Source organism: Melospiza melodia, chromosome 4 (genome assembly GCF_035770615.1).
Source record: "Melospiza melodia melodia isolate bMelMel2 chromosome 4, bMelMel2.pri, whole genome shotgun sequence".
In the NCBI taxonomy this organism is placed as follows: domain Eukaryota; kingdom Metazoa; phylum Chordata; class Aves; order Passeriformes; family Passerellidae; genus Melospiza; species Melospiza melodia.
In genome coordinates this window covers 85959869-85969930 of record NC_086197.1, presented here as the reverse complement: position 1 = coordinate 85969930, position 10062 = coordinate 85959869, and positions in this window count along the sequence as shown.

Below are 10062 nucleotides of genomic sequence, written 5' to 3'. Positions count from 1 at the left end.
CAGTTGAATATCAAGGTTAATGCTCACTACCTAGGGCTGCTGCCTGTAGTACCAGGGCCTCCCTGCTTCTACTCCACATTTTCATTCTCCTTAGAACAATCAACTATTAACAAGCACAAGACATTGAACTACACAACTGCACAAAGATAAACAAGAGCAAAAAATAGTTTAGGTGTCAGTGACGTGACTTCTAGGCAATAGTTAGCGTAGCCAAATCAAGGTAAAATCAGCTTCAACCAAAACAAGACAAGGCAAAGTGTTGGATCTTGCATTGCAAGGTCAAGGAAAAGGCCTTTTCTTAGTAACGTCAGGGCCAGACAAAGTGGGCTAAAGAAGTAATTGCTTGATTTGCATTCTTTGGGTGAATTCTTCCTGTAACATCAAATCAGGAGGAAGAAACTCGCTTATTACTGCTTGCTTACCTACCACCCACTGGAGGAAAAGATCAGATTCAAGAACATCTGAAGAACCTGGAGGTACACAAGTCCATGGGATCTGATGAGATACATGCCAGGACTGAGTGCACCTTCTGAGAGTTTGCAAACACCAAGCTGTGTGGTGCAGCTGACATGCTGGGTGGAAGTGATGCCATCCACAGAGGCCTTGACAGGCTTGAGATGTAGGCCTATGTGAACTTTATGAAATGTGACAAGGATTGTATTTGTGCTTACAATTACCCTGACCCAGGGTACTTGCACTTGTCCTGGGCTGCAAGTGCATGTTGCAGAGAATGGAGTGAGAGCAGCCCTGAGGAAAAGGGCTTGGGGACGCTGGTTTGCCAGAAGCTTGCCATGACCCAACAATGTGCACTTGCAGGCCAGAAAGCCAAATGCACCCTGAGCTGTGTCAAAAGAAGCGTAACCAGCAGGTCAAGGGAGGCGATTCTGCCTCCTCTGCTCTGCTCTCATGAGATCCCTCCTGGAGTGATTCATCCACCTTTTCAGCCCTCAACATGAAAAGGACATAGACCTGCTGAAAAAGTCCAGGGAAGGCTTGTAAAGATGATCAGAGGAATAGAGCACCCCTTCTAGAAAGATGGACTGAGAGAGTTAGGACTGTTTTCCTGGAAAAGAGAATGCTCTAGGGAGAATATATCAGCCTTCTGGCACCTACAGGAGAGCTACAAGGCTGGAGAGGGACATTTTGTGAAGGCATGTAGTGATAGGACAGGAGGGAATGGCTTTTAACTGAAAGAGGGTAGATTTAGATCAAAAAAAAGAAGCTCTTTACTGTAAGGATGCTGAGGCACTGCAAGAGATTGCCCAAAGTTATGGATTCTCCCTAGAAGTGTTCAAGGCCAGGCTGAATGATCTTGAGCAACCTGTTTTAGCAGAAGGTGTCCCTGCCCATTGTCAGGTAACTGGAGCTAAATTACTTTTAAAATTCCTTCTAACCCATATAATTCTGTGATTTTATGATTCTGAGTATTGTTTAAACCTATATATGCTAAATTCTCCTAAGAATTATTATTAACATTTAGACCAACATTCCTAAATTTGAAATTAAAAATACATATGAACAAATAGATAAATCTATTTACATGGAGACCTATCACATGGCTCTAGAAGTAAAAAAAATTAAATTGGAATTTTCAAGCCTTACATATTTCTGCCTATATTCAGTGACATATATGAACACATGAATAGCCTCTTGTATGTACAGATCTTTTGACACTTCATACAAAGTTGAAAACCAAATGTAAGCTTCTGAACTAAAACTTATTCTAAAAGTTGTATACCTTATCTGTGAATATTTTGAGGTATGATTGCAAAAGTACCACCTCTTTCACATCTATTTTCATGTTTCATTAATTCCAGAAAAGTTTACAATTATGCTTATCAATCTCTGATTACTTCAATATTTCCTTGAAATACCACCAGTTCTTTGATAGAAAAAATGTGATAGAGGAATAATAATTTGATGACTTAACTTGAAATACCTAAAAAAACCTTACAGTGTTGAGTTAGCACTATGCTCAGCAGAGATTAAAAGGTAAAGGATGTTTCACAGCAAGAAATATTCTGCTGTGTATGTGAAAGGTTACAAACGTGATTAACTGTGGCAGGTCTCATGTGCTCCACTCATTAATCTCACACCTGGTAATGCATTAGGGATGGCAGGAGTAAACATGATGGAAAAGTTCCATTTCATAATGCCATACAATATTAAGACAAAAAAATTAAACTGGGGTTTGGAAACTTAAAAGGGAGTATTGCTATTACTATTAGTTGTTGATACTGCTGTTGTTATTAGTATTAGTATTGGCATTAAGATGATGATGGTGATGATGATGATTACTAAATGCTGCAGCTAGGTTTAGATTCAAAGTTATCAATATTTATGAATATTTAGGATAAAATCCTCAAAAGTATTTCTAATGGCATCTTGCTGGTTACTGGTATCCATATGTACCCAACATATGTGCTCTGGAAAAAGATCACTTACTAGACATTATGGCATATGTCACCTTGGCAAGGAGGGCACTGCTTACCAAACTCTGTTAATACAATCTCTCTCATTTGTGCACTAAACATGATTTAGGTAAAATATTATAAAATGAATCAAGAAAGAGGTTAATTTATCACATCCTAAATAAGATTTTACTAAGTATGCATTTAAAATGTGACATAATTTTAAGAGAATTCTACTTAATTTTGACCTGAATAGGAATTTGCTGACTCTAGGTATGTTTCCAGAGTCCCAATAAGCACAGTGATTCTTCACTGTCTAGGAGGCAAAGGGGCTTTATTGATATTGAACACCACACATACACACACACTACCCACCCCATCAGATAGCTTTTATACAAAATACTGCTGCACCATCTGGGATGTTTGAAATAAACTGAGTATTGTAAATGTTAAGAGATAATTGCACAGTAGAATTTTCTAAAACAATGTTTTACTTCATTGTTTTAAAATGATTGTCACTTTTGCTTTTACTGTTTCAGATTTATATCAGGTCTTTGCTCTACTTTCTTCCTTTCCCCTAGGGCATGTTCTTCTCCTTCTCTTACCTCTTCAATCTCAGTTCACTACAGTTTTGCCTTCAAGCAATTCTTTGTCCCCACTGTAGTGTCTTGTCTTTCTGGTCATTAGCCATCTTTCTGTCTCTTTAGTAATAAATGGACAGTACCAGTATAGCATTAATATCTTAAGCATTGCTCAAATATTTAAGAGAATAGTGATATTAACACATCAATTTCTTCTTGGATGAAAGATTGATGGCATATTTAATGATAAAAAAGAAAGACTCTATTATTTCTAAGGAAATATTTCACTAGACCACTTGGTCTCCCACAGTTTGGAGCTGTTTCACTTTGAGCCATGGCTTGCCTTGGCTGCCACACCTGCATGGCAGCTCACTTGCAGGTGGGCTGTTAGTGGACAAACCATCAGTGTGGGCATCCTGCCAAACAGGTTTGGTTTCATTGAGTCTACAAAGACACAATAAACCACTTACATAGATTTCAAGTCTTATAAAACCTTTTGCAGTAATTCTGCTTGTCAAAGATAATTAGAAAACTGGGCCTTCATGAGAGGAGTGCTTGGCATTTCCAGGTGTATTTAAGCTGTTATCTAGCAGCTTGCAAAAAATGCATCTAACTTTCCATTTGTGATTTCTTCGTCATGCAGACTGGTTTCATCTGGTGGGTAGTGAAAGTAATGTAATTTCATTAATAGTCTTAACAAATACATAGATCATTCATACTTTCTCAAGCTTTGCTTTGCTGTTACCTTATCTCTTATACCTGAAGGATGACTGAAGTGTTTAGGGATGACATAGCCTGAATTAGAAGACAAAATTATGATTAGCAATAGAAACAAGCCAATTTTCACACTAATAAGCAGATCACTGTTATGTATGTAAAAAAAAAAAAAAAAAAAAAAAAGTATTTTTTTCAGTTTCTGTCACCAATATTTAAAAGATAAACATGAAGAAGGCAAATGACAATCATTGTTACTGGAATAAGTTATGACTTTTGAACACAGACAATGATTATGTGCTTACATGTTCAAGGAGATTACAGCAAACGTTAAGATATAACTTAAGAGTTGTCTAATTCAATGAAATCCTTGAAAAATAATGGTGCTGTACATGTCTGGTTAAATTGCTTGGGAAAAAAGAATTAAAAACCCAACTTTTTTCTCTTTTACAATCTTTTATAAATTAATGTCTCCAAAACTGCTAAAGTAAAGAGCATGTTTCCCTAATATCCCCTTACAGAGGAATGTTTTAGAAAATTCAGTCATAAAAAACGTTTAGGACCTCTATCACACCTATTACTGACCACAGTCGACAAACAAGAAAATCCTAAATATTAAGTAATGGAAAAGATACAATCCAACAGAGAGTGGATGATATATTACTTAAATTCTGCAATTACAAGGTATTAAAACAACCATTGTTTCATTCTAAAGACAGAAAATTACATTAATCCTTTAAAATAATTTTCTACTGTTCCACTACCCTGTATTGATATCTGAATTTAAAAAAAATTGTATTCATGTAGAAAAATAACATATATGCCTTGAAAAAGAGTTCTGAACTATTGTGGATACAGAAAATTGCCATCAAAATGAATCTTCAGCCATGTTTTCACCTTCAGGAAAATTTAATCCACACTATTTTTCCATCAAGGAAGACTTACATTTCAGACATTATTTATCTTGCTTTCTTTTTCTTCTATACATAAAGCCTAAGATAAAGGTAAGATAATTTAATAATTAATAAGATTATTCAGAAAATGTTACAAGAAGTAGATTTTAGTTTTTTCCCCCTTTAACTACATAAAACCTTTTCAAGCCCCTTAACACATCAAGGTAAATCCTGATGATATTTTGTTGTTAATGTCTTAGCACACTGAGACATCAAAAATAGATTAATTGCCTATTTTAACTTAAATAAGTTAAATGTTATCAAAAATGCAACATAATTCTACAGAAGCAGAGTATTTTCTTCTTAATGACAAAAGAATTGCAAAGATTAAGGTCAGTCAGTAAGTACTGTGTAGACTTCATACTCATTCACTATCTACCTCATTAACGAATGCAAAACCTATTGCCTGCTGTCTTGTTGGGAGAATTAAGGATATAATCCACAATCCCAAAAAGTACTGACTGCTTCCAGCCTCTGGCTATGCAGTAGGACCATCATGAGGGAAAGAACAGCTCATCTTAGCCAGCTTCTATGTAAAGGTGCAAAAAACCAACCACAAAGCCCAACTTTGAATGGAACTACATGAAAGTCCTGAGCTGCATTGTGATTGGGTAAATTCTGATGCTGATTTTCCCCATCTGTATTTACCTCTTCAACAATTTATTTTGGGAAGAAGATTTCAGCGCTCAGAAAGGCTTGAGACATTTATGTATTTCTTCTTCCTACAGCTGCAATTGATTGATAGCAGCTTTTTCCAGTGCCTGGTGCATGTCCTTAGAAGGTAAGGACAATCAAGTAATGACAAAAGGACTGTAAGGTTTAAGCTCAATGAGTTTGCTTTCTTCTTTTTGTTGCAATTTTTTTCTTTCCATCACCTCTTCCCCCACAAAGGTAGTATTATTTATCATTACAGGTTTTTTTCTCTGAAAAATACTTAGCACTCAAGAAGGAAAAGGGAGGATTTATTGGGTTTCAATATATGTTTGTGCATTTACTGTGCTCCCAGTGGTTTAGTTATAGGAAAATAAGAATGCTTAATAAGCCATGTGTAGTGTCCTACTAGCAGCTTTATGATATTTGTTTGCATGTCCTGCTCCTAAAATGTAGATTATATTTAGAAGTATCTAATAGTGAGTTCACATCTGTTTTCAATTCATTTTTTAATCCCTTTTTTGGGGGGGATTGAGTGTTTTGTTGGTTTCTTTATCATTTAAATTTCTCTAATGTTGTTAAGCATGTAATATTTTCCTTCTGATCATTACAAATTATAAGGCCCTATTACACAGAAAGAGAAGAGTTTCACAATCTAATTTCCCACTGGCAAAAAAAAGAAAACCCCCCTCATGAATTGTTTATTTTCTTCCTGACAATCTTGGTGATATGTGCCCTTTGCAGAAACCTATCCATGGAGTTATTAATAATTTACAAGATTTCCTTCACCAGAATGGGCATTCCTGGTGTCACTGCTACAAAAATGGAAAGTGGCAGAAATAATTACGGATACTGTAGTTCATGCAGTTGCCACTTTCACTTTGCAACTTTTTTGCCAAAACTGCACAGAAGAGTTGTTAAAGTATATGGTTTCTTGGAATAGGCTACATCTCACACATCCAAATTTTTGCTTTATGTGGAATTTGTCACTTTCGTTAGAAAACTACTAGAATCCCATAATTCAGGATGTCTATTGGACTATCAACACCATGTGTGAGGACTGGGGAGAACTCTGTATGCACTGTGAAGAATACACTAGAGCTAAGTTTTTTTTGCAGACAAATAACTCCATGTGAACATGCAGATACCAGTATTCCATATTTTGATTCACAGTCTGGATACAGAAACAAAGAGCTGGAACAAGCTCAGAATTGATACCTTCGGTCAGATCATGTCTAATTAGCACTCATAGTACCACATTTTATTACATAATAAATTGCTCTACCTCCTGTGCAACCAGCAGGTAGCAAGAACACTTACCCAGAAAGTCAGAATGTTGAGGTTCTTGCACTCCCAAAATAACGTTATAAGCAATCCTGGTAACACAACAGTTGGAGATGAAATTAACTCAGTGTAGAGATGATGGACCTCTTTGAAATGTAAATTAGCTGGAAAATGTGTGCTGGAATACAGGTGTTCCTCTTCCTAATGCCCTAAAAGCACTAAGCACCACTCCCAAGAAATTTGCTCACTGAATCATTTTGAAGCTACTTCTAGTGGCAGAAAAAAAATAAATATGTGCTTTGCTGTCTTATTATAATCACAAAGAAAAGCAACATCCAATGCTTAGGAAATTATTAGTATGTCCTCTGGTAAATTAAAGGTGAAATCTTCAGTGGAAAGAGTAGAATTTTCCTAATGGTGGTAAACCTAGTCCACTCTGTCTCTATGCTTCCCTTCTCTCCCCAGTTCCAGCCCTTTTTCTTCCCTTTCACCCTTAAGAATGACAGCTGAACTACAAAACACAGCCTGTGTCAACAGTTTAAATGTGTAAAAGTTGGACATCAGACATAACTGTGCATAACAGAAACAGCCTCGAAGCATTCAAAGGTGACAGAGAGGCCATGTGCCAATGTTCCCTTCTGTTCAACGTCTCTGTAACCATCTTTAAAAGCTCAGCTGTTGTTGATCTTTCAGCATCAGAGCAATAATAATCTTTCCTGTCCAAAGGACCCTGATGATCATTTCATTTGGTGGGTTAGATGCAATTATATATAGATAACTTTTCATTGAGGCGGTCATCTTGATATGTCTCCTGCTCCTCTGATGCACTCCCCTCCTGTTTGTCCTCCCACCAGCTCCCAAATCAAAACAGGAGCAAAAGTTTTGGCTGCTCCTCAGGGCATGCACTTATTTACCCCTCAGGATTTATAAGAAACACATAGAAGTACACTTTGAAATAATAAAGAGCAAAGTTGAATTTTTGAATTCTCAGCTGGCATGAAGTCAAAGTCACACAAACAACTTTTGCATATGGAATGTGAAACACTCAACAGAGCAACTAGATGCATTATCATGCATGCAAAGCCTTTCATAGTCAAATCCTTCTAAGCTCCATTGCACATGCATATCACGATAAGTGAAAGTGCAAGCAGGCTACAAATGCTTGTAATGTTCATGTTCCCATAGTACTTAGGGAATTTTAATGAATGCATGTATAATTCATTTAAAAGGAGATAACTGGCATGTGGCATACCAGGAACTGTGACCTGTTCCATTGATGTTAATGATAACAGCCTCAGCCAACTGCAGTGATGAACCTCCTTGAACCTTACGGGAGCTCATATATTTTCCTCTTGCTATAAATGTTTCATTTTACCTGATACGGTAATGAAATTGTCAAGATAATGAACAGAGTAATCATTTCACACAAATGGCTAACTTTAATTAAAAATCACAGTGTTGATTGCTAAAATATGGGGGTAACAGGCCATTGATCAGATTACAGATCGCTGATAATTGAGATGTGGCTATAGATGCAAAGACCTGTGAACTGCACCTTACTGAAGGACATAATGTGTGCTGTCAGTAAGCAGCAGTCTCAACACATCATTAGCCCATATATATGTAATTCTTTACTCAGCTGTTAAACCTGCAAGGACAAATATTACCTGTTACACCACCTCCAAAGTAACAGTCTGAATTAATGACACAACTGCCTAGGTAAGGGGTGTCAGTGTCCTGAGGATGTGGTTTCTGGGACCAATGGGAGACTGCTTGTTTTGGAAGGTATTCCTGAAGAGCAGAAACTCTCCTACCCTATGGCATGCCATTCCATGGCTGTCTAAGTGGGTAGCACTCACAGAGAGAAACTGAAGTTGGCTTTTCTGAAGAATGTCTCAAACCTCTACTCTTCTGAATGTAGTGATCAGTTCCATGTCTTGCTATATTCTATTCTATAATTTTCATCATAGTCACAAGGTTATAAACTCATCCCATGTTATAACAAGAAAGCTGGATATTACTTTTTAAAAATTTGGGAGTTTTCAATTAAAATAACCACTCTTTCTCATTCTCTACTTTTTTCAAGGAGTAGAGAAAAAGAGAAATAATAAAATTTGGCTTACAAATCAAAATTATGAAGCTGATGTTGAAAGATCTGACAGGGTCCAGAGCAGTTTTCTGCTGTGACTATAGGTCTGGTCATTGTGGACTTGATGTGAAATTCCAAGGTCTTATGAGACTCACACCAATGCTGTCTTCTTAAAACTTCCCTCCTTTCTTTACTACCGGCAAAGAAATCACACCCTTTCCTCCCAAGTGTCTTTGCTGTATTTTTTGCTAGATTATAATACTGGTTTGTGTGTAATTTTATCTTTGAAAGGCATATAGATTTCACAGCAAGACACACACAGTGTATCTGACCTCTCTTCTTCATACCAGTTGCCAATTTACTGCCTGATAAAAACTGTTATTTGAAATTTCCGTGTAAAACTCTACATTATATTATTTTTTAGAAAAAAATACTCAAAGGATAAATATCTGAATTTTTGGAACTCGTCTCAAGCCGTGTGGCAAACCACACCTCTGCCTACCAGGATCCCATGGATACCTCCATTGTTGTTAATAAAGATTTAAGAACTATGAAAGGTAGCCCCTCTGATGGTATGTACAGAAGTACCCATTTAAGTTCTAAATAAACATTCATTTGTTAACCAAACCTAATTTCTCAGCAGTGACATTACAGTGAAAAGCAGGATGAGCGTATCCCACATTTTTTAGAAATTTATTGACGGAATTTCTTTGCATGTCTTTTTTAGGTTGAAGAAGGTTTAATCTTTATAACCAAAATTTATCACAAAGAAAATTCAATATCCAGCAGTACACCTGGAAAATTGGAGGAAGAATTCTTACTCTATGCTTCCAGTCAGACCTATTTTGACAGTGGTGGCTTTCAATCAGTTTTGAGCCATAAATTTTTCTGGGATTACAATTTAAAGTCTTTATAACAATTCTACCATGTAAGTCACTCTAGCTTACCTCTTCTAGTGGAGTTTGAGATTTGGGAAGAAAAAGGAGGAAGTAGAATGAGACCAAGTTTTAACATATTGCATCATTGCTCAAAGCAGTAATATAATTTTTTGCACAGACATATCACAAAACACTGCTGCTGATGTCTACTCTGGAATAATCAATGTGGACTACATAGGATCCTTCCAGACACTGATTGGGTATAGTCAGACCTAACAACAAGTATATTCATATGTCATTTCTCTTGGCCAGTCTGTATTTCTGTAGGACAATCTCTGCTGTTTTCCTAAGATACAGCCCTCCTAACATTTAAATGTTCCTTTCTATCACACTTGCTATTCTTTTCCAAAATCACACCAGGAGTTCAGGAGTCAAAACACTTTTTATTCATATAATCATAGATAACAGGCAAATATGGAAACTGGGTGGTGCTGAACAAGT